Source organism: Callorhinus ursinus, unplaced genomic scaffold, assembly GCF_003265705.2.
Source record: "Callorhinus ursinus isolate GAN/ISIS: 27379988/994484 unplaced genomic scaffold, GSC_fseal_2.0 scaffold12, whole genome shotgun sequence".
Taxonomy (NCBI): Eukaryota; Metazoa; Chordata; class Mammalia; order Carnivora; family Otariidae; genus Callorhinus; species Callorhinus ursinus.
In genome coordinates, this window is record NW_027397074.1 from 47,023,651 (window position 1) to 47,049,123 (window position 25,473).

The 25,473-nt window shown below is 39.9% G+C and overlaps 1 protein-coding gene across 9 annotated transcripts in view; it reads right to left on the reverse strand.

Moving 5' to 3' along the window:
* Positions 1–25,473, reverse strand: part of PDE1C (phosphodiesterase 1C) — a 648,442-nt gene that overhangs the window by 283,177 nt on the left and 339,792 nt on the right. The gene's annotated exons all lie outside the window — the stretch shown is intronic.

A 25,473-nucleotide genomic window follows, 5' to 3' on the forward strand; every position in this document is an offset into this window, starting at 1 on the left:
CCACAGATAAAATGTTGAGGAAAATCAGAAGAAAGCTATATAATTTCTAGCTAGGAAAAGTCAGGAGCAAATCAACAGAGGAGATATTTGAAGTGGGCCTTGAAGAACAGGTAGAATTCAGTCAAGTGATCATAAGGGGCAAATGTAATTCCAAGAAGTCCTGACATGCGGTTATGGGAAATAAAGTGGTTTAAGGGGAGCATGCAATATAGGATGGGGTCCCTTCAGGAGCCAGGCATACAGCAGAAGTATTAGTAATGTTTTAAGAGATCATTTAAGTGAATAAGTAAATGAATAAATGAACAAATGAGTAAGTAAACAAACGAATTAGCTTAGGCCTGGCACTTAAAAGATAAAACAAGAATATGAATATGGTTTCTACTATCCATCTGCCGATGTCAATTGCAAATTACATCTTTATTTGCAATTGTAAAGAATATTGTTGGAAAGCCTTCTTCCATTAAATTGGATCTACTTGAATAAAAAAAAATGAATGACAAAATTTTATGTATTTCATAGTGTTTGCATGTCATTTTATTTTAATCCCAAGGATATGGGAAATCAATATGAAATAGATTCTTATTTTCCTATTACCAAAACTAATCCAGTGTGTTTGCTTTTCTCGCCTTCCTTTTTATTTCTGATATTTTTTAACATTTAAAATCAAGCCAAAAAAGGCTTTGTTCCTTTGTTCCTTCCTCTTGCTCTTGTCTATTTACTCCCCACCATCTAATACATATACACATTAAAGACTGGCCAACAAATTTGTCAATAAAAAACTTTCCTGCTGGCTTTTGTGGCTGAGTTATCTATTTAAAAAAAATAACTAAAAAATAGAACATACTGCCATACAACCAGTCCTGGCAGAAATGTTAACTCTAGAGTAAGATGGATAAAACAAAATCAGTATAAAAGCCAGTGGGATTAGTGAAACCCTCAACATACGGCTTACAATGGTTGAAATCTCTTCTGACCCATGATGTTTATGAAAGATTCTATTTGCTGAAAAATAACCTCAACCACGATTATTAAGCCATCAAACTTCCCACACAACATGATGGGTTTTTTCATGCTTAAGCTCAAATGAACTTTTAAACATACTTTAAACTTAACCTCTTTTTCATGCAGGCACTTGCACACAAATGTTCATAACAGCCTTGTTTGTAACAACCCAAACTGAAAACTACCCAAACTATCTTTCAATAAGTGAATTGTCAAACAAACAATGGTATATCCATACCATGAACTACTACTCAGCAATCAAAAGGAATGAAGTACTGATATGCACAACTAGGATGAACCTTGAGGAAATTATGCTGAGTGAAGAAACACCCAGTCTTCAAAGGATACATACTGTATGATTCTACTTATATAACACCCATGAAATAACAAAAGTATAGAGATGAAGAACAGATCAGGAGTTTCCCAGGAATTAGGGATGGAGGAGAGGGGATGGATATGACTACAAAAGAATAACAGGAAAGTGTCTCATGGTAATGGTATAGTAGAGTCTTTTGATTGTGAGGCTCATGACACAAAGCTACATGTGACAAAACTGCATAGAGCTCCACACACATGCAAATGAGTTTATGCATAACCGATAAAATCTGAATAAACTCTATGGATTGTACTAATGTTAACTTCTTGGTTTGGAGATCATACTGTAGTCACGTAAGATGTTACCACTAGGAGAGACTAGATGATGGATACACAGGGCTTACCTGCACATTTCTCTGTAAACTCTTATGAATCTATCATTATTTAAACATTAAAAGTTCTTAAAATATACGATCAATGTATATCAGTAGATGTCAAGAGGTTTATCTCTACTGAGATATCAATACAGAGCACAGAATAAGCTAAAAATTATATGCCTTTTTGAAGAAAATATGGGTGAGAGAAGGGAGGAAGATGTGTAACATCCCTAGTAGATCAAAAATTCATGAGAGCTGCCTGGGTAGCTCAGTCGGTTAAGCATCCAACTTTGGCTGAGGTCATAATCTCAGGGTCCTGGGATCAAGCCCTGCATTAGGCTCCCTGCTCAGCGGGAAGTCTGCTTCTCCCTCTGCCTCTCCCCTGGTTGTGTTCTCTCTCTCTCTCTCTCTCAAATAAATATATAAAATCTTAAAAAAAATTTTTTTAAAACTTGATAAACACTTGATTTGGGGAACAAGTTACAAAGTTGTCCTAAGCTTTCAATATACCTTTATACAGTGGGGACATATACACCAACTTAGTAAGGTAGTTTTGCAAAATAAAGAAGCATATATGGTATTTAGTAAGAGCCTGGGACTCAAGAAATACAGTGGACCCTTGAACAACATGAGTTTGAACTGCACAGGTCCACTTACACACGGATTTTTTTTATAGATACAGTACAATTCTATAAATGTATTTTCCCTTCCTTATGATTTTCTTAATAACATTTTCTCTTCTCTAGCTCACTTTATTGTAAGAATACAGCATATAATACATAAAACATACAAATATATATTAATTGATTGATTATGTTATCAGTAAGGTTTCCAGTCAAGAGTAGACTATTAATAGTAAAGTTTTTAGGAAGTAGAAAGTTATATGCAGATTTTCAACTCCATGGGATGAGTCAGTGCCCCTAACCTCCATATTGCTCAGGGGTCAAGTGTATTAATTCTTTTTCCAATGAGCAAAAAGAAAAAAAAATTATCTATCCTTTTATCCTTCCTTCCTTACTCTCTTATTGCATGACCTTACTTCTTTTTATTAAATTTTTTATTGTTATGTTAATCACCATACATTACATCATTAGTTTTTGATATAGTGTTCCATGATTCATTGTTTGTGCATAACACCCACTGCTCCACGCAGAACGTGCCCTCTTTAATACCCATCACCAGGCTAACCCATCCCCCCATGCCCCTCCTCTCTAGAACCCTCAGTTTGTTTCTCAGAGTCCATCATCTCTCATGGTTCGTCTCCCCCTCCGATTTCCCCCCCTTCATTCTTCCCCTCCTGCTATCTTCTTCTTCTTCTTTTTTTTCTTAACATATATTGCATTATTTGTTTCAGAGGTACAGATCTGTGATTCAACAGTCTTGTACAATTCACAGCACTCACCATAGCACATACCCTCCCCAATGTCTATCACCCAGCCACCCCATCCCTCCCACCCCACCCTTACTCCAGCAACCCTCAGTTTGTTTCCTGAGGCATGACCTTACTTCTTGAAAAAATTATATCTTCCTCCTTCAACAACCATCAGAGACAGCAAAGATTAAGCATAAAATCAGAGCTCATTTCATCTAGGCACATCTGTTTTAAGGAGGCCTAAGTTTAATCACTGAACCACTGAGACACAGTTCTGTAAGCTCTCAGAAGCACAGAATCCCATACATGGTTCAGCCACAGGGCAGAAATGTAGCACTTTAACCAAGATCCTGCTCTGAACACTTAACACTGAAGTTCTCTACCTTGGTCTCCTTCCCAAGGTAATTGCAATTTCACTTCTCTCAGTGAATATAATCCCCCCTTTTTCCTTTTAGTGAATTGTAATGACCTGGACAGATGGCAAACAGACCACTAGAAAAGTAATGTCTTCAAGTACCAGCCCAATGAGGGAATCCATCCAAGAGGTTTAAATGGAACAGTTGAGCAGGCCAAGAACCAGTAAAGCAGGAAATTATCCCAGAATTAGCGGTTAGAAGAGGCAAATATCCCAGAATGCAACGGATCCTCCCTGACCTCAAGGGTCAAAGCAGACAAGGCAGAAAATGGGCAGCATGCTAAGAGTCATCTTCATATAAAGTTACCATCTTTTCAGAAAACTTTTTCCCTTCTCTAAATGTTGCTACCTACTTACATTCATTTGATGCCAGACACCAAAAATACAGTATAAGAGAGAGGTCATGCACAAGGACAGCCTGAAAACCAAGGCCAGGGTCCAGGTGCGGGTGGAGAGGAGGTGGAGGTAGGAAACAATGGTGGGGGGAATGAGAGTCAGCAGAAACCAATGGGCAATGGGGCATGAAGATGGTAATTAGAAGCATGTATGTATTCACGGCTTGAAGACATCACTGAAACAGCTGCCTGCTACCACTCAGAACATGCGGAGCTGATCCCAGCAGGGCTGGCTGAGGCTTCCAAGATAGGGCAGACAAGCAGAAGGCAGAAGGGCAGTGCCAGGGAGAGTGGGAATAGCAGCTCTGGCTGAGCCAATTCTAACAGCGTCAGAAATAAGGCAGAGTCATGAGGTAAGTCTGCCGTGGGTGGCATTTCACTACAACAGGGAGAGGACAGTTAAGGTCAATTACTGGCTGATGCCGATTGGCTTGCCCACAATTACTTATCCAGCACCCATGTTATAGATGCAGTTCTCAATCTGTACTTACAGCCAAAAGTCACACAGTCAAGATACAGGCCCCCACTCCACTGCTCTGTTCACGAGGGAGCACATTCTCTTTTTGATCTTAAGGAGGAGGATCAGAATGCCTACCTAGTTGTGTCTTTTTGGGCCAACCAAGTTCTGGCAGCTTTTGTTTCCTTGTAATACCTTCCTGGGAATTTGCTCTGCTAATGAGGCCCCTCCATCTAACAGCTGCTTACACAAGCTGCTCTCGGAGAACAAAAGCTACACGTTGAGGTAACCGATATCCCCCCACATGCACACAAGCGCTCATTTGTACACACACACACACACACACTCACACTCACACTCCCCCCAATATAATTCAGAAACCATGGTTAGAATGAATCCACACCATATGGAACAAAGTCTGCCTCCATCTCAAACTGAGCATTCCCACTTTTTCCCTTGCCACATGCATAGCCTGTGCTATACTTATGTTCACCCACAGACCAGAGCTGGCCACAGTTTACAGTGTTAGATGAAATGTTGGTGCCCCAGCTGGTCTGCCATCTCCTCTTATCCTTCAATAGCCACCAGAGAAGGGACTCACTGTCCATCTCAGAACATCAAGAACATATCTCAGTCCTCTAGAACAGTATTCTGCTGGGACAAGAGAATTCCAACTGAGCCACTCACCGATCTGGGCATATTAAAGCAATCATCACCACTATATACCTACTGGAACAGCCAAAATCCAGAACACTGACAACACCAAATGCTGGCAAGGATGTGGAGCAACAGGAACTCTCATCCATTGCTAATGATAATGCAAGATGGTACAGCCACTTTGGAAGATGGTTTAGAAGTTTCTTATAAAACTAAACATACTCTTATCTTATAACTTGGCAACCATGTTCCTCGGTATTTACCCAAATGAACTGAGAACTTATGTTCACAGAAAAACCTGCACACAGATGTTTATAACAGCTTTATCCATCATCATCGAAATTTGGAAGCAACAAGATGTCCTTTAGTAGGTAAGTGGAAAAATAAACTGTGGTACATCCAGATGATGGAACATTATTCAGTGCTAAAAGAAGTGAGCTATCAAGTCATGAAAAGACATGGAGGAATCTTAAATGCATTTTACTAAGTGGAAGAAGTCAATCTGAAAAGGCTATACACCTTATGACTCCAACCATATGACACTATGGAAAAGACGACACTATGGAAACAGTAAAAAGATCAGTGGTTGCCAGAGGTTGGGGGAGGGAGGGATGAATAGATGGAACACAGAGGATTTTTAGGGCAATGAAATTACTCCATATGATACCATAATGATGGATATCTGTCATAATGCATTGTCCAAACCCATAGAAAGTACAATGCCAAGAATGAACCCTAATATAAACTAGGGACTTCCGGTGATATTTATATGTCAGTGTCGATTCCCCAAGTTGATGGTGGGGAAGGCTGTAGGTGTGTAGAGGCAGGGGCATATGGGAATTCTCTGTACCTTGCACTCAGTTTTCTAGTGAAGGTACAGCTAAAAAATAGTTATTGATAAAAAAATCTTCAGAGACTGACAAAAGCCAAACCAAAAATACTGACATGCAAAATGAGTGGTAGTGTGCTCTGTGTGTGTGTGTGTGTGTGTTTGAATAGATATCAAGTTACAACACTCCAAAGAAATGCTGTCTTTACCAATATGGGAAAGGATAAGACTCCAAATATGCCACAGATGAATGTAACTGCCTCAATTTTCTTTTCATAGGCAAAGAAGCCTATCAAAAATGGTAAAGAGGCTAAAGTAAGGAATTTTTATCAATCAAAAATCACAACTCTGAATCTCTATCAAGATGAGTCTCACTGCTTTGAGCGGCATTACAATCTACTGCAGAAAAACTTCAAAAAGAAATTGTTTTTATCTGTTAGGCTAATGTAGTGATTACCATTTCCGCCAATTCTTCACTTCGTGTTTTCAGAGCAGCAAAAATCTGATATAATATGCCTTACACTGAAACCATATTAAATCTTCAAAACCAATCAGAAAAAAAGCACAGGCAAGTCCTCTTGGGATTTTGACTTAATCATCTTTAGGGACTAAGGGTAGGATCAGAACTTAAGTATGTCTTTACCAAAAAAGGGGAATGCAAAGGCAAAGCTGGCTAGGGACAGCCTTCCTCCTGGTTCCCAACTATAGCAGTGCTGTCCAATAGAAATGTATTGAGGGTCACAGGTAGCATTTAAAATCTACTAGTAGCTATATTTTAAAACATAAAGAGGTAAAATTAATATTAACAGTGTATTTAACTATTTATTTAAGGTATCCCAATGTTTATCATTTCAACACACAGCAGTGGTTGCCACATTTCAAGGGCTCAATAGCTGCTTGTGGACTGGTGGTTGCCATATTGGACAGCACAGATTTTTGTGTAAATCTAAGTGTAAATCTAAAAGGTCCCATGCTTACCGCTTCTCAAATGTTTATTTATTCATTCAAATATACTTATTAAATCTCTTCATATATTTTATTATTCTTGCTATTAGAAGTTCAGCAGAGTAGGGTGGGTCAGTCCAACTCTTGATTTCAGCTCAGATCATGATCTCAGGGTCATGAGATCCAGCCCCTCCTTGGCTCAGAGCTCAGCAGGGAGTCTGCTGGAAGATTCTCTCCCTCTGCCCCTCCCCTCACACGCACTCTTATTCTCTCTCTCTCCTTCTCTCTGTCTCTCAATCTCTCTCAAATAAATACATCTTTTTTTAAAAGTTCAGCAGAGTAAGTAGTAAGAGCACTTAAGTCACCCCTTCAATCTATGCAAATCAATAAAAAACAAGGTTAAGATCTATGTTAATGTGAAAACCAGTTCAATCTCAGTTTTATTATTGTTGTTGTTAATTTTATTTCCAGTTCATATCCTTCCCATCCTGTTTGGAAAAGCGAAGAATTTCTCATCCCAGGTTGATCTTTATGATTCAAATTAATATTGTACATAGTTCTGTTTTAACGATGATCTACAGATTTTATAGAAGCAGAATAAATCAAGAAATAATATGTGCAATGTTATGCAGGGCCTGCAAAAAAAAAGTGTTGGGAGGTGACGTGAGGAGTAGGAGGAGAGGAAAGAAGGAATGGAGGAGAGAAGGCAGCGGGGAAGGGGACAGATATCACAGCATTTCATAGAAATAAACTAAAGGAGGGGCGCCTGGGTGGCTTAGCTGGTTAAGCATCTGCCTTCGGCTCAGGTCATGATCCCAGGGTCCTGGGATTGAGCCCTGCATCAGGTTCCCTGCTTGGCGGGAAGCCTACTTCTCCCTCTCCCACTCTCCCTGCTTGTGTTCCCTCTCTTGCTGTGTCTCTCTCTGTCAAATAAATAAAATCTTTAAAAAAAAAAAAGGAAAAAAGGAAATAAACTCAAGAAATCAAGAGTATAGGGCAAGATTTTCACATTTAATGACTTTTACCCAAACAGGTAATGGGACCTAGGTTTAAATAATTGTGTAAATGTTATAAAAGGGATTTTCAAACCAATGAACATAGTTATATGCACCAATACCTCTGAAAGACCAAGAAAGCACAGAGTTTAGCCATTGCAATTGTGCATTTTAAAGACTGTCCCTTAATAAACCCTAGAATGGGCCTTATTTCACTGCTGCATAACTTATCATAGCAAAGAACTGGAAACAATCAAATGCCTATCATTAGGCAAGCAGCCCAATTAACTATGACTTAGCCATATTATTAATTTTGTAAAGAGATAAATTTTTAGAAGCTGACACATAAAAATTTCCAAGATATAGGGGCGTCTGGGTGGCTCAGTCAAACATCTGACTTTGGGTTTCGCCTCAGGTCATAATCTCAGGGCCATGATATCGAGCCCATGTCAGGATCTGTGCTCAATGGGGAGTCTGCTTGAGATTCTCTCCCTCTCCCTATCTCTACCCACAACTTGTGCACTCTCTCCCTCTCTCCCTCTCTCTCTCTTTTTCTAAAATAAATAAATAAAACATTTTAAAAAATTCCCAAGATATGATTGCTTGAAAAAGAAAGTTGCAGAGAAATACATATTTTATAAAATACACACACCCCATACTGATAATAGTTATAATATCTCAGGAAGAACCTGGGATCAGGATGGATGGAGGAACAGAGGGAGAGTCAAAGGAGACTGAACACTGTAGCCTTCTCAGTAATATTTCAATTTTTTATAGGGCAAATACATTCAAATTTTACTTGTATAGAGAAAAAGAATTTTAAAACAACAAGGCACACTCTCAAATGTGTTTATCCCAAATCAAAATTTAATGTATTGGAACCAACCACACTCACACTTAGGTATTTGTGCTCGCCTAAGAATAAAGCTTCTCCCACCGTATCTGTGTAGATATTTGAACATGGGGATGTGTCCCTGAATACAGAGAAGTAGTTCCTTTGAATTGCATATTTTTAAAAATTCACATCTCTGCAAATTTTCTCATGTAAACCTGAACACATCAGTATGCTTCTACTTGTGTATGACTCAAGGTCTCGATGATACTGTGAAATAAACATAAAATGGAGAAATTAACTGGATGCTGAGCTTGATGCAGAATTCCAACTGTGATTCACAGCTCCTCTTTGTCTTTGGCTGACTTCATAATAAACCTGATTAAGAATTTATAAAATAAACACAAACTGCGGTAGATGCTATTGTCATTTGCGAATATAGACCTCTTCTCACCCTATGAGAGGACTTCTCCATCCCACTGATGTTGGACTTGGCCATGAGACCGTTCTGTCCAAAGGAGTGTGAGTCATGACATACACTCCATTGAATCAGAAGAGTTAAAGGTGACCAAGTGGTTTGTCCCTTGCTTCTGTCCTCACTGTGACAGGCATAACCCCTACAGCCTTTGAGCCATTTGACAACTCTGTAAGTTATAGATAACTGATAATAATACAAAATAATTCTTTTCTATAGACATGCAAATACATTCTGTCTGGTGGGGAGGCAGTCAGTTTCCCTCCTGCACTGTGGAAAAAGTTCTGCCCTCCATTGGCACATTCCTAATCTATACATGTGCCTCTTCTTTTGAACTGGTTGTAACATCTTACCCGTTCCTTCTTTAATGATGAATTAAATAAAATCTTAAACACATATTTGTTTTATAACCGAATGAATTATAATTTTACCTTTAAAAAACAAAAAAAGTATCCTGACAGTGCTTACTATGTGCTAGATAGTTTTACTATACGTTTAATCCTCCCAACAACCCCATCTTTTACCAATGAGAAAATGAGGCCCAGAAAGATTAAATAATGTGCTTAAAGCCACACACTGATTAATAGCAGAGCTGAAATTCTAACTCAGGTCTAGCTAACACCTTCTCCACAGTGTCTCAAGGGCAATATTTTGAGAAAGGAGTAATTGATGTAGAACCGGAGTATCAAGAAATCACAGAATATCAAGGTCCAGTTCCTCTGTCATATGAGGGAACTGAGGCACAAAGGCATAAAGATCTTACCCACGTTACATAGCTTATTTTGGGTAAGGACTAGAACCTGGGGCTCCTGACACCCAGGCTGGTGATCTTGGATTCAAGAAAGAAGTTGAATTTGACCAGAGCTTTGATGGGTAAGTAGAATCAACAAATTTGGCAGGACACAGGGAACAGAGGCAAGGACACGGTGTATATATTTGGTGTGAAGAACAGGAGAAGAGTCCTATTCTGACCACAAGGGTCCATGGGCATGCACGCAGGAGGAGGTGTGGGAATGGGAGGAAGCAGGGCAAGGAGACTCGATCCAGTGTCACAGTGTCTGCACTGGAGAGCCAAAGCCACAGGTCTGTAATCCAGGAGCAGCACTGCCTGGTGGAGAAATAGCAAGAGGTTGTGAAACAAGTTTTCTACTTTCTCAGAAGTCAAGAGATTAGATGCAGGCTGTCTGACCTTTGGCACAACCCTTCACCATATGAGCTTGCTGCTTCACCTGAGGCTGAACAAGATGACATCTGAGATTCCTTCTAGGGCCAAAGCTACAGCAATGTCAAAGGAGCAGATATTCTCCCTCTTAAATTGATCGTGATAGTGTACTAAGTTCTAATCACGTGTTACAGAAATCCACAATGCCACCACTAGTTAGAAAAGCCATGTGCTATCCTGGAGAGAAGAGGCTGCATCAGGGGTTTATTTTTGTTTTTGTTTTGGGGGGGGCTTTGGGGGGGTTGGAGGAGCTTTCCTGAAGAGGAAGACAAAGCCACGTGCTGTCATTCCACTGTCAGGTCGTGTCCCAGATCAGCAGGGACATCACAACAAGCCCTGGCTGCTTTTTTCTAGTTAAATGAGTCACTCTCAAGAATCTCTCACACCCTGAGAATTTTCCCGTCTCTTTGCCACCCAGGCATACTCCGGTTCTCACAACTCCAAGGCAAGAATCAAGGTCTCAGTGAATCCATTCACTGGTGAGGCTGTGGAGAGACAGCCCCTGACAGGAAACAGGACATTTATTCCCAAAAGAGAGAAGAGTGATCAGAGTAGATGGTACAGACCAACTCCACCTAGAAGGAATAATGATTCCTGATTCTCTTATTATAGATTAAAATCTACCACCCCCTAGTCACACACTGGGTATTGAATCCAATAAACATCCACATACACAGTGGCCTCTCAAGCACCTACACACCAGCCTATGGAGCCTCATTAGTCAAAGGGCCAGGGACCACGGGCATCAGCATCACCCAGCAGAAATGCAGGGTCTCAGGTCCCACCCCAGATCTACTGGATCACAATTTGCATTTTAACAACAACATGTTTAAGGCGATTACAGTAAAGTTTCCAGAAGTGCTGTTTGCAGAGTTCTCAGGAGGGACACAGTAGCAAAGTGTGTGTATACAAAGAACTAACAAGTGAGCAGAGAGAAGCAGATGGCAGAATACCAGCCCATGAACTGGAAAATACAAACTCTATCACCAACACAATTAATTCAGAAGGTGACTTCTCAAAACTCATCTTCAACTGAGATCAAAGGACAAGGTTAACATCTTCCCATGGTGAACTGAGAACTGAATCCCCACACAGGGGGAGGCAAGAGAGGAGGGGGGAAAACTCTCTCTTGACTGCATCCCAGCAGAGTCAAATGTCAGGTCCCAAAGCTGTCCTAGGATGCAGGATGTTCTGGGGTGAATGTGCTGCCTCTTTGTGACTCAGCCACAGATGAATGAGCTTAAAGAAAGGGGAGAAGCAAACCATGAAATAGAGCAAATGACAGCTTCATCTTCCTCACCCTGGAAGTCATTCGGTAGTTTTAATGAACTCACAATCTGGAAGGCAGGGTGAAGAATGCATATAGAATATGGAATACATTTGCATTTCATGCTGCCCAGTGCATCAGAGAAGCCCAACTCCCTTTGTTATCAAAGGGATAAATACCCTTCCTCCTGTCAGTACTTTGGAAAGGAAAAAAAAAAAAAAACCCACAAAATCTTGCTTTCCATTACTAGTGCTATCTACTGTGAATTCCCAAAGAATGCAGATTCTCAAGGGCTTATCAGAGCAAGAAGTGATTCCCAAGACATGATCCGCTCCCATTACTTTGTGCTTTTACCTCCCACCACATAGGCAGGCAAAGGCCAAGGGCCCCAGGCCTTCACTGTGAAACTCTACCATGTTCTTCCTCTGTGGGCCACTTCTTTTGGCTCAACCTACACACCCGAGAGAGGTTCAAACAACTTGCTTCTAATTTAGGTTGGCAGAAAACCCCAAGACTCTTGGAGAGATGTTAAATTACCCCTAGAAAAATAAATACAGCACCTGGATTTATTAATGCATTTAGGGTGGACCTGAACACTCAAATATATCCGCAAAAGGATATAGCTTATGCCCTTATTTTCAATACCCACTGATCACCACCAGTAATTTTCAAATTATGGATTGCTACCCATCAGTGGATAATAAAACCAGTTTACTATGTTAATAAAATAGAATAGAGTATGAAATATCAGGTTTAATTACTCGTAGTAAGATAAACTTTTATTTCAGTTGTGAGTGTGAGGGGGTGTCAGTGTGTCTGTATAAGCATACACTGAGTCATGGTATAAAATTTTTCTTATTGTGGGTCACAGTAGGCAGGAAAACCACTTGCTGATTTAGACCACCTGGAAATCAGCCTCTTGCAAGAAAAAAAAAGGGAGGAATCTTGGGGAGAGAGCTGGAAAAACCGGTTTCCTCAATGAGCTTCTAAAAGCAGACAGAAAGAGAAATCAAGTCCTCTTGTGGCCCCACAGATGGGACTGGAGCTTCTAGATACTCCCCCCACCCCCCGATTATACTTGATCACAAGCCACATCTCCTCACAGATCTTACAAAAAGGAAAAAGTGCTGATTTGGGCTAGCACAGATTTGTGCCTCGGACAGAGATGCCAGTCTGGCATGTGGACTCCCCTGAGCAGCACAAGAAAAGGCTGAGCAATCTGGAGATCCTTTTCTTTGGCACAGTTTTCACTAAGGTCTTCATTCTCTACAAAGATTATTTTCCTTTTCTCCCCCAGGTATATTCGCGGTAGCACGCTCAACTCAGCTTCAAATGCACAGGGAAACTAAACAGAGGAATTAAGCAAATGCCCAAGTCACCTGCACCAGAATGACTGTAATAATCAGCTCTGGTGATGAATTGTAGTGCAAGCGCAGTTACAACCCCACTTTGTCACCATATCCCCATCTCCCCAGAGTCAAAGAAACAGGCAGGATAGCAGAGGACTTAAGTACCAAACTGGCTTCAACTGAAACCAACTATTTTCTGACCTTGGGTAAATTGCTCGTGCTCTCTAAGACTGTTTTTTCACCCATAAAATAGGAACAACGAAAGCACCTCCATCAGAGGTTATAGGAAAAATTAAATAAGATCAATGTGGAAAGCTCTTAGCCCAGTGCCGGGAACGCAATGACTATCATGTATCATCATAGCTATCATCATAGTCATTGTGATTCCTAATCAAAATTTAATTTCTCCTCAGCCTAGTTTATTTGCTTGTTTTGAGATCTATACCTGTGGTCTGGATTTAAAAGTTTGAGAATGAAGTAATGATATTTTGTTATAAGTGTTTATTGTAAACGGCTTATATAATGATGGACCTCCAAGCTCAGTGCTCCAAGGAAGTTCCCCTTTTCCCTGGGGAAACAAACACCATAATGTTTCTCCCTTTGAACAAGTTGCCACAAGCCAGAAAATGCATGCATGTGAGAGTTTGTATCTCTGAAGACCCAGTAGTTCAAAATTCCAATGGTATCAGTCCGTATCTGTTGTAGTATATCAGTACATTAGCAGAGGGCAGTTCTGGCCTCTGACAACCACACACGCCACCTGTGGCTGTGGAAATGGGAAAAGCAGCCCCACGTTTCAGCTATAATGTACCTGGTCAATTGTGAAATCTGACTTGAAGGGAGAGAAATTTCATTTTGACCCCATTTGGTAATGAGTACGAAGGGCAGCCTGGCCTCCAAAGAAAATGCCAAAGGGGGGTAGCTCAGAGAAAATTCAACCAACTTAGGCAGTGGAATAATGTTCTCTGAGTGCCAAGCAGGGCTTACTGCCGCCTACTGTAACAGTTTTTCAAAACAAGGACTTCTCCACTCCCACATAGTTTTGCTTCAAAAATGACTTTTCTTTCCATAAATGGTGTTCCTGTGTCTGAGAACCACGTATGTAAAGAAACAAGGACAAAGGAGGAGGCATCTAAGCCACCAGGTCAACCATATTCACTCATTCACTTGCTCTTGACATAGTCATCCTGGCTTTATTAGGGAAACAAAAAATGATTAAGATGGTCTTTTATATGAATGAGCTTATGGGATGGTTAGGGAGACGAACAAACTAGAATCCAGTGTGATGATGTAACACTGTAGGCAGAGACAAGGTATCATGGAGATACAGAGGAAGAACTGTATATCTTATAGGAAACTATATAGTTTAAATGTTTATATTAGAAAGATGAAAGGTTTAAAATAAATGCTCAACGTTTCATCTTAAGAAGTTAGAAAATTAAACCCAAAGTAAGCAGAAGAAAGGAAGTAATAAAAATAAGAGCAGAGAGCAACAAAATATAAAATAATCAACAGAAAAAGAGAGAAAAGTTGGGTTTTTTAAAACATTAATAGAAGTAATAAAGAAGTAGCAAGACTGATCAAAAATAATGAGACAAAGCACAAATTACCAATATCAGGAACAAAAGAAGGGGTAACACTGCATATTTTGCAGAAATTAAAAAGATGGTAAGCAATATCATATCAATGAATACCACAACATAGATGAAATTAACCAATTTTGAGACAAACAACTTACCAGGAACGACCTAAGAAGAAACAGAGAATCAGAGCAGCCCTATACCTACTAAGGCAGTGATTATCCAAGTGTGGTTCCTCAGTCTAGCAGCATCAGCAGCACCTGGGAACGTTCTGAAATGTAAATCCTCAGGCCCCACCCCAGGTTTACAGAATCAGAATTCTGAGTGAGTTTCAGCAAGTGTGTTTTAACAAACCTTCCTCATGTTTCTGATATCATTGGAGAACTGTATGAATATGTTCTTCCCACAAGAAGTCCAGGCCCAGATGGTTTCACTGATGAATTCTATCAAACATATAAAAATGAAATATAAGAAAGTTGATAACAGGGTCCTGGGATGGAGCCGTGTTGGGCTCCCCGCTGAGCTGGGAATCTGTCCCTTTGCCCCTCCTCCCTCTCGTGCTCTCCCTCGTCCTCTCTCTCTCTCTCAAATAAATGAAAAATAAAATCTTTAAAAAATAATAAAGTTGATAATAGTGGTTACCTGGAAACAGAACAGGGTTAAACAATGATTAAAAGAGACTTTGGCTTTATCTGTAATCTTTTGATTTTTTTACAATGAGAACATATTCACAAATTATTTAGATAATTAAAATAAATAAAAATATCTAAAACAGAAAAAAGACCAGCCTTATAAAAACTGAGAAAAAAGAGGACAGAACACTTTCCATCATTACTTTTAATCTCTACTCTCTTACAGAGATGGAGGAGATTCTTTTTATCTGCCTGTGATTTTTATTTTGAAGTGGTGCTTGGTTTCTTTGGGATGAGCCATTCTGACAGGCAAGTGGTCCACAGGGTCCAGATGGCCACAGTACATGCCTTCAAGTAAAGAAAAATTTTTATTAATCGTCTCCTTCCCTTTGCTTGCAGCCCTTAGAGAAGTGATTACCTACTTCTCTGTGCAGCAGCTAAGTACTTACTACTCATGGCACACCCTCTAGGAGACCCACAGCACAGGGATCCCGCCCTACCCTTACATACCAAAACCCACTCAAGCCAGAGCAGAGACTGAGACTCAGATAACAGAAGCTATTAAAATCAAGTATCTGCTCGTGTTACTCCTTCTAAATAAATACTCATAAAAACTTTCCAAATCTGGCTATTTTCTGTTATTCATCCTTAAATCTCGGCTCAGGAGTCATGTCCAATAAGATTTTCTGAGCCCCCAAACTAAGCAGAGCACTGCTCCACTATGCCTCTGTACCTCTATCAAAAATGTTATATTGAAATAACCTGCCTGGGTCCCTATCTCTCTCCCATTATGTCATTAGCTCCTTGAGGGTAGAAACCACATCTTACTCTTTTTATTTTTATTTTTTAATATCTTGCAGTGCATGACCATCACATAGTTTATACTCAGTAAGTATGCAGTAAAGTGAAGAGTCTAAGAATGAAGTCAGACAAGCCAAATTCTACACCTACAAATAAAACATACTAATTTTATTTTACTCAATACTTTTGGCAGAACTCATTTTTATCTTTTTTTTATTTTTATTTATTTTAGAGAGAGAGAGAGAGAATGGCAGGGGAGGGACAGAGGGAGATGGAGAGAGAGAATCTCAAGCAGACTGAGCGAGGAGACCCATGCAGAGCTTGATCGCATGACCCTGAGATCATGACCTGAGCTGAAATCAAGAGTCGGACGCTTAACCGACTGAGCCACCCAGGCGCCCCAGCAGAACTCATTTTTAAAACTAAATACTTTTAATTTGCTCTTTGCTCAACCTCTGAGTAGTATTATTAATGCAAACCATGTGGACTAGCTCTCATTTTGCAACTTGACTTCCCCTTTTAAATCTCTGGCAGGGATGGTAGGTCCCTGCCCCGTGACATGTACATGGCAGGACATGTTAAAAGATAAATTCAGGGATCAAGAGAATAGCAGTGAGCAGGTAACACCTAGAATCTTTGACTAAACAGTTGGATTCCTTCTTTTAGGCTCTTTCTAGAGACCTATACTTTATCTTCACAACTCTATGAATCAGCCTGAAGCACAAGGCAGATTCTCCCACCTCTGCCCATAATTTGCTGGCACCGGTCCAACTACTCCTCTGACTAATGAGATCCTGAAGAATGAATGTCCTGTACAAGCAGAATAAGTCCTTGAGGGAGGCCAAGTATTGCAGAGAGTTTGCAAGGTCTCATTCTTTATTATGAGGAAAAGTGGCATTCTATAGCCATTAATTTTTATAGGGAGGGAGGGCATTATATTAGCAGTTAAAATTTATTAATCACTTACTATATACCTAGAACTGAGTCATACACCATACATACATTGTCTCATTTAATCCTTATCAACAACCTTAACAGTTAGGAACTATTAGTAGCCCATACCTTGAGAATATGCATGCTTATCAGGCTGAAATATCACAAAATTAAGGAGGGGTGGAAATGAGATTTACATTTAGGCCTCTCAGACCCCAAAAGCCATGTTCTGAGTGTCAATGCTTTGTTGCCTTGTTAATAGACTTCTGGTATAATAATGCCCCTCGAGTATCCCACACGAACCAAAGGCAGAAGTCACTGATATCAAGGAGGGGAATCATCCACGCCACCAATCTAAAGATCAAAAGTACCCTTTAAATACAATTCATTTTCCACACGACAGACTAATTTAAGGAAAATTTCCTTCTATTCAAAATAATGATGCTAAATGGGAAGCTATTTAAGCTATACAATGGCTTCATCAGCACCTTATCTGTCAAATCCCCAAATCATGCTCCTGGAACACATCTCTCAATACAGAGAAGTCAGCAGAGGAAAAAAGCAGATGTAAATCAAACAGGTGGAAGCATGAAGTTAGTGTGATCTAATGAGCATAGGCCACAGTCTTAATAAATAGCTGTATGCATGGGCCACCACCAACACCATCACCGCCACCTCACCATCACCATCATCGTCACCATCACTGATATTGTTATTCAGTACCTTTGTTCCCATCCTGGAGCAGCACTGTGATCCCTGAGGGAATGAGGCTTCTGTTTGCCCATCTAACAGGTACTCTCTGCCTTACCAAAAGGGTTCATTTTCCTTTTCTCTCTCTCTTATTTTTTTAAGATTTATTTATTTATTTGGGAAAGAGAGAGAGAGCATGGGAGAGGGGGTGGCAGAGGATGAAGGAAAGAGAGAATCACAAGCAAGACACCCCACTCAGCTCAGAGCCCAACACAGGGCTCGATCTCATGACCCTGAGATCACGACCTGAGTCAAAACCAGGAGTCAGACGCTTAACCCACTAAGCCACCCAGGCACCCCATCTATCTTTTTCTCTTGATAATGGGTCATGAGTGAACAATGATGACTAATAAATATATTTCTACTGTTATTATTTCTAACAACACAGGACATGAGAATTAGTATAATTACTGCAAAGTCACGGCAAAATTACTTGGAATTATCAACTTGGCATACCGGCAAAGAATGATCATGTACCTCACAGTCCATATTGCACACATCAGGCTCTTTTCTCAAGCTATTTAATTGTTGTGCTAACTCTAAGAAACTCCTGATTATGATCTAAAAGATAAAACGCATCTTAAAGATTAAGGAACTGATTACAGGAAAGTCATCCTGTAAGTCCTCCGTTTGCATTTATACCAGAGGGCCACAAGACAACCAGGACGAGCCCAGCTCTTGTGGCACAGTGCTGCCATGCACAAACTCAACAGCTGAAAGGAGCTTGCCCTGTGATTCCAGGTAGAGCCATGTTTTCAGACCTACCGTACTGGAGACTGGACTTGTATTGACCTCAAGGGACATTTTTGTGGTCTGGTGTATAAGAAGGAATCCATTCCAATTTGTATGGGGGCTTACTTTGTAGCTACTAGTTTTCATTGAATTACTGATAATGCATGTAACAGATGGGACTTCATTTCTCAGTAAATTTGTTTTGCTTTATTGCCTCCTATGTAACAATATGCAACGATATCAAAGTGTTTCTTTTAAAATCTGTGACTTTATGCTTTTTCAGGGCTAATAGAATATAATAGCATGCAGAGTTTATGATTTCTGATTTATTTCAGAGTATACTGTATTTACATAAATCCTATTATCTCTTCAAAACAATTTCAAAATCTCTTCCCATGCATGATTTAAAGTACTTCAAAATGTTTTCCTTATAAAACTTAAATGCATCTAATATACTATAAAATCTTTTATGTCAACTACATAAACTATGAAACAGAATTCATAAATGTGCTACATAAACAATGAACCATAGGTCAAAATTGTTAACATTAATAATGATAGCTAAAATACTCTATGTTTACAAAAAGCCAGGAAGTACACTTAATGCTTTCAATCTTTATCTCATTTAACCCTGACAACAACCCTATAGCTAAGTACTATTAATATTCCCTTTGTACAGATGAAGAAAGTAAGGGTTAAGAAAAGTAAAGTTAAGAGCAAGGTTTCTCAACCTTCATACCACTCACATCTTGGACTAGATAATTCTTTGTTATGGTGGAGATGTTCTGTGCACTGTAGGATGTTTAACAGCATCCTTGGCCTCTATCTACGAGATGCCAGCAGAATACCCCACTCTCAGATGTGACAACCAAAAATATCTCCGGACATCGCCAAATAGCCTCTGAAGGGGAAATCACTACCACTTGAGAACCCCTAGCTTAGGGACATTAAGCAATTAAGGTCATACACAGGAAACAGTAAAGCAGGGGTTAGAAGCCAGGCATGCTGATTCTAGAATGCATGTTATCAACCAGTAAAATACAATACTATTCATTCTGTCATAGGTTAAAGAACACACATTTTCCCTCAAAACTGAAAACTGAAATATGAAGATTAACTATCCTTCCTGTGGAAAGATCATCCATGACACCACACCAGACTGGGCCATTTCAAACTTTTTTCCTAATTAAGGACCATGTTCTAATGGCTATTGACTTTGCACGGCTTGCTCCCCTGCCCTACCTACCCCAACCTTTTTTCTGTTCTATGTGCCCCAAAAGACAGTCACCAATCACTATTAATGCTGATTCCATCCTTCAGTAAGTAAGACACAGTCTCTGCCCTCACAGAGCTCCTATAAAAGCAGGGCCTATCTTCTTCCTACTTCCTGCTTCCTTAGATGGGCCTGCACTCAAAGTGCAAGCTCTCTGCACAGTGGCCATAGAATTCTGATTCCTCTGTGAGGGATCTCCCAAGCACTCAAGTGACTGAGCACTATCCATGTGCCATATTGTGCCATGTGCCAAAGATTTCCAAAGGTTTCATATATCCCATTTAATTCCGAACTCCCAAGAATTCTAGGAAGCAAGTATTATTATTTCCAAGTATAATATTGGCCAAGAAGAAATAGGTTCAGGTAAGTAGGGGCACCTACCCAAACATTACAAAAGTTTCATGCCAGGACTTGGATTTCATGGATAAACGAAGACTACAGACATGCCTCTTCCAAAAAAATGTTCTCAGCTTTATCTACTCCCTCCAGCTTGCTTACAATGTTTCCTTCAGGTCCCCTCTCCCTGACATCCCAAAATTATGGGAATAAACAACCTAGCATGAGCCCACTCATGGAGAGACAAAGGGAAAAATTCAGGCAGTGACCTCATGAACTTTGAAAAGGCATTATCTTATTAAATCAGAGGATACAAAAATACAGAGTAAGTTTTCTTTTATCTGATTCTCTTTTCGTTATTTACTTTTTATGCATAAAAAGTTACATATTCATGTGTGGCTGATTATATTGCTTCAAAGTACTTTAAGTTGTTGTACTAAAACAGATGATTTTGAAAAAAAGACCTGGTGGTAGAGGTGAATGTCCCCCGCTTCAATCACGTTATTTAAATAGAGCTTGTTGGGTTGTTGTTGTTGTTGTTGTTTTTAAGATTTCATTAAACCTGAGAGCTTTTTAAAGATTTCATTTAACTTTCCTGAGAGCTTCAACTTTCCTGAGAGCTTCAATGAGCTTCACCCATTGAAGCCAAATATGAAAATTTTCAAACGTAAAATATCCCGATGAAAAAAAGAACAATGGGCAGAGTGGGGAAATGAACTGCAAAAGGCGTTTCTTTCTGACCCTTTGATTTTATTCAGCTTTAAGCTATCTTCCTTCAGGAGATTGAGGGTGGGTGTGAGAGAGTTCCACAGCTGTAAAAAATTATGAAACTACTTGAATAGAAAGATCTCAAGAAGCTTCTGGCATCCCAAAGTCCTGCCTGTAAACCCTAGCCCAATCACTTCTCTACTTTGTGACCTCAGTCAGGTTACCTATTTTCCCTGGAGTTCCTCATCTGTAAAACAGGATCATTGTGAAGATTAAATAAGATAATGCCTGTGAAGCACCTGGTACACAGTAGGTACACAATAAATTTAACCAATAGGGTACTCTTTAGACATATCTATGTTTTTGCCAAAGTCTGTGTTTTGGCAATTGTCCTTTTAATGTTTTTCTCATGATTAGTTCACATTATTTAGGTGAAATTAGAAATATCTAAACCAAGGGTGATCTGGTTGGTGGCCAGAGAACCATCACTATGGGGCCAGTCTATGTTACCTGCTCAGTGACCTCCATGCTCATCCACAATGCTGCTCTTCTTCCATGATTTATTATAAGTTGTAGAGTGCTTGCCATCATGGCAAAGGTTGTTTGGTGGTCTAGCCTTTGCTTCTGGAGGGACCTCAGTAATTAGAATCACAGAATAGTCATTTTTGAGCCAAAAGGAACCAGAGAAATCCTCACATTCAACCTCAATCTCTTCACAGATGAGGACACTGAGACCACACAGGAGTAATTTGGCAAAGCTTAACTAGGGAAAGAACCGAAATCTGATTCTTAATTTTTTATCTACGCCAGTGGTTCTTAACCAGAGGTGATTCTGCCCCCCAGGAGACATTTTTGGTCACCATAAGTTGGGGATGGGGGATTGTCACTGGCATTTAGTGAGTAGAGGCCAGGAATATTACTAAACATTCTATGGTGCACAGGATATCCTCACAATGGAAATATCAATAGGGTCAAGCTTAAGAAACTCTGATCTATACTGTTGGATCCAGTGTCTCCAGAGACTCCAAAAGCTGCCTCTTAGGCTGCTGCTGCTGGGTGTTGGACTTGGCCCCAATTTGGAAGTCTTCACCAATGACTGAATCAATCCAGTCAATTCTGCCTCTTTAGTATTGAAGGCCACTGGGATTTGGAAGGATTAGAGACTTCCCTACCCAGGCAATTTAAAGTCTGGGCTTAACTTTTGAGGCTTAGCGATATGTCCAGCATGAGTGCTACTGAAGTCTTAAAGTCATACTTAAGTCTTATTAGACAATGTAAGAAAATGATTCTCAAAACCATTTTGGCAAAATACCACAGAACAGCCAAATGACACACACCACAGTTATCAAATATTGAGAATAATGCACTGCAAACAAATCTATTTGCCATTGCACTAAACGTCTCTAGAATTAATGGTTTAAATGGAGGAAAGATAAAGATTGAAGCATTGGTAATAGAGCAAAAACACTCTCAGAGTTTCCACCCAAAGCTAAATTTCCACATTGACAGAACTCATATAGAAGGGCAAAGCAGAGTCAATGATCCGAGCAATTACACACTTTCTGGTTCTTGATCATGCATGCCATCTGGCTTGCTGACCTCATAGCACTCCACCCTGGCTAGTGTGAGGACCAAACGAGAGTCTGGATGTGGGAGTATGTAGTGATCTACAAAGCCATTTATAAGTATGAGTCATTTATCAATCTGAAGTTACTTACCCACAATTCCACTTGGTAATTCTGAATTTAGTTCTGACCCAGGATAAAAAATATTTGGAGGATCCCAATCTAATTCACTCATAAATTCAACCCACACTTAACAAATACCAATCATGTCCAATGCACCATGCTTTTGGGGAGCATATTCCCTACTCAACAAAATCACACTGGTGCCAAGAAGAATGACATGCACCCAGCTATTTCTTGCACATGGAAATTAGAGCAGCAGTAACTGGGAGAGCAAGATCTCTTTTAGGTGGAAAGATCTAAGAAGCTCCATGGAAAGAAATGACATTTGAATCGGGTCTCCAAGAAAATATGGGCTTTCAACAGCTAAAAAATGAGAACATTTAAAATACTAGAAAGGTTATGAATGAAGAAAGAATGATAGAAAACACGAGGCAAATATGGCAGTCAGTGAGGAGTTCAGCTTGACTGGAACTTGGGCCGAACAGAAGGGAGTAACAGAGACAAAGCAGGAAAGTGAGGTGGAGGCAGTTGTCGACATCCTTAAAATCCTAAACAAGAAGACAGCCTTTATTAGCCAAAAGGAAGCTAATGGAGGTGTGTCATTGTTGTTGATAAGGCACATGAGAGACACTTTGGGAAGAGTAATCAGACATGGCTGTGCAGAATGAGATGAAGAAACCAGAGGAAAGAGAGTTGCTAGGAAAAGTCATTCAATACTCTTTAAGAGATGGGTAATGAGACTGGAGCAAGATCATGAGAATAAAAATAGTGAGAAGGAAAAGCCCACAACCTGTCAGAGAGCCGTTTATCATGGGGGAAGGGGAAGAACCAAAAGTTAAAGTTGAAGAAACACAACCCGAAGCTCGAATGAAGCGACTCAGAAGTGTTACTCCTGGACGAGTGGGAGAATGGTAGTAATTGTCAGACACGAAGATGGAAGAGAAATGAAGACTGAATTGTGCCTAGGTGATCCTCTTGACTCAGAAAACGGCAGCTCAATGACAAGGTCATTACCGCTCCTTGTATCTAGATATACCACTCAGACTCAGTGCCTGAGCTACTTACTGTGTCTCAGCGCCCTCTCTCCCCACACCTAGCTCCTAACTCCTGCTTCGCCACCTCTCCAGTTCCAGATCCCAGCACCTTTGCTCCCCAGCCTCCTGCTGATATATTAGGAGGGTGACTGAGCGAGTAAGAGTCACTGAATGAGTGAGTGATATTTGTCTGATACTCTGACCTCTGACCAAACTATCTATGTAGATACTCTATGACCACCCTCTCTCCCACAGTTGTGTTTCACCTGAAATTACAGTACCCGTAGGCCATTTTCCATGTTAACTGCATTGGGTATTATCCTCTGTGGATAAGTCTCAGTGTCCATCTGTGATCTGTGCTCTAACCAAACCACTTTGCTGCTCTGTCTGGTGCACCTTGACCTGCCACCATTCACTGTAAAGTCACTTTGATTCAGCTGGAAATCTTGGAATGTAAGTTGGACATATTCTCACAGCAGATGCATATGTCCTTACTACTTTGAGAATTTAATAGTCATCACAAATACAGGAAAATATTTTTCAAAAGACTTTATCTCTTAGAAGGTTCCCTTGTCTCTGATTTCACCACTAATACTTAGGCTCTAAATATCAATGCTACTAAGTAAGTAGTAGTATGCAAAATTGGTCACTCGTAAGTATGCGAAACTATGTGCCTTGATTTATCCTATATGCCCTTCAACTTTCCCCAAAAGTTATTTGATTGTCATTTTTCACGGAAAAAGAGATAACAGTCCACTGATTGTATGTCTGTGATGCTGAAAGAGCTTCAGAATTCACGAATGAGTCTTACTATGTCCCAGAATGAGAAAGGGGCACACCTCAGAAGATGCACTTGCTCATACAAGGCTACAGTTGCTTAGAAAGCAGCCTTCCCAGAGCCCTTCCCAGCCCACCGCCCCGCCCCGCCCCCACCGACAACTAACCATAACAGCAAAGGTGGTGGTTCTGCTGATGACTCATTAAGCATGCTGATTCGTGACAGCATAGGCAGACCTGACTAAGGGAATCATTCGCTGGATTTAATCAATTACCGGGCTCATCAAATGTGATTACTAAGCCACATAAAAATCCAAGTGAAAGAAGGCATTAGACACTTGGAGGAAAAAATAACTCCTTGTTTTGCCTGGCAACAGAGAGAGGCCTCTCTCTTATGTACATGTGTGATATCCACTTGACTGATTATCTCCACACGTTTTTATCCTGGGCTGTCTTCCTCCCAATGTCCAGAATATTTTTGAGACGTTTGCCCTTTTGAGAGAAAGCCTAAAGAATCAGCAAAACACACAGTTTTAAGATAACTGAAAACATGGAGAAAACAGAGAGAAACAGTTCTCAGCTATCCTAGTAAACTTTAATATGCCCATACTTTGAAGCACCGTGAATAAGAAGCAACACCATAGGCTCTCTTTGTGATCTAGTGAAAGAACAGTATACAATAATGTAAATATCTTCCCAAAGAACCCAACTGTTCCCAATGACCTTCAATACTTAGATCGATTATAGCACTTACCACATTCTAATTCTTCTGTTCTTCACATGTATCTTAACTACAGAACCATGTACCTCTTCACAATTCACAGGCAATGTCTTGTACAGTTGACCCTTGAACAACACAAGTTTGAACTGCACACATCCACTTACACACAGATCTTTTTTTTAGTTAAATACAGTATAGTACTATAAATGTATTTTCCCTTCTTTATGACTTTCTTAATAACACTTTCTTTTCTCTCAGTTTATTGTAAGAATACAGCATATAATATATATAACATACAAAGTATGTGTTAACTGACTATGTTATTGGTGAGGCTTGCAGTCAATAGTATAAGTTATTAATAGTTAAGTTTTTGGGGAGTCAAAACTTATACCGATGGGACTATCAATCTAATCTGATTATCAAAAAGTTATTTGGCCACAGAAATGTCTAGATTCATAAAATGAGTAAATCAGATCTAGTCAGAACCAGAACTTCTTACACTATCTAAACAGAGTTAAGATTTGACAATCAACAAATAAGCAACCAACCAACCAAGCTAGAATTAATAACTGATCAATCAAAAACCTTTATTCTAATGAAGTTT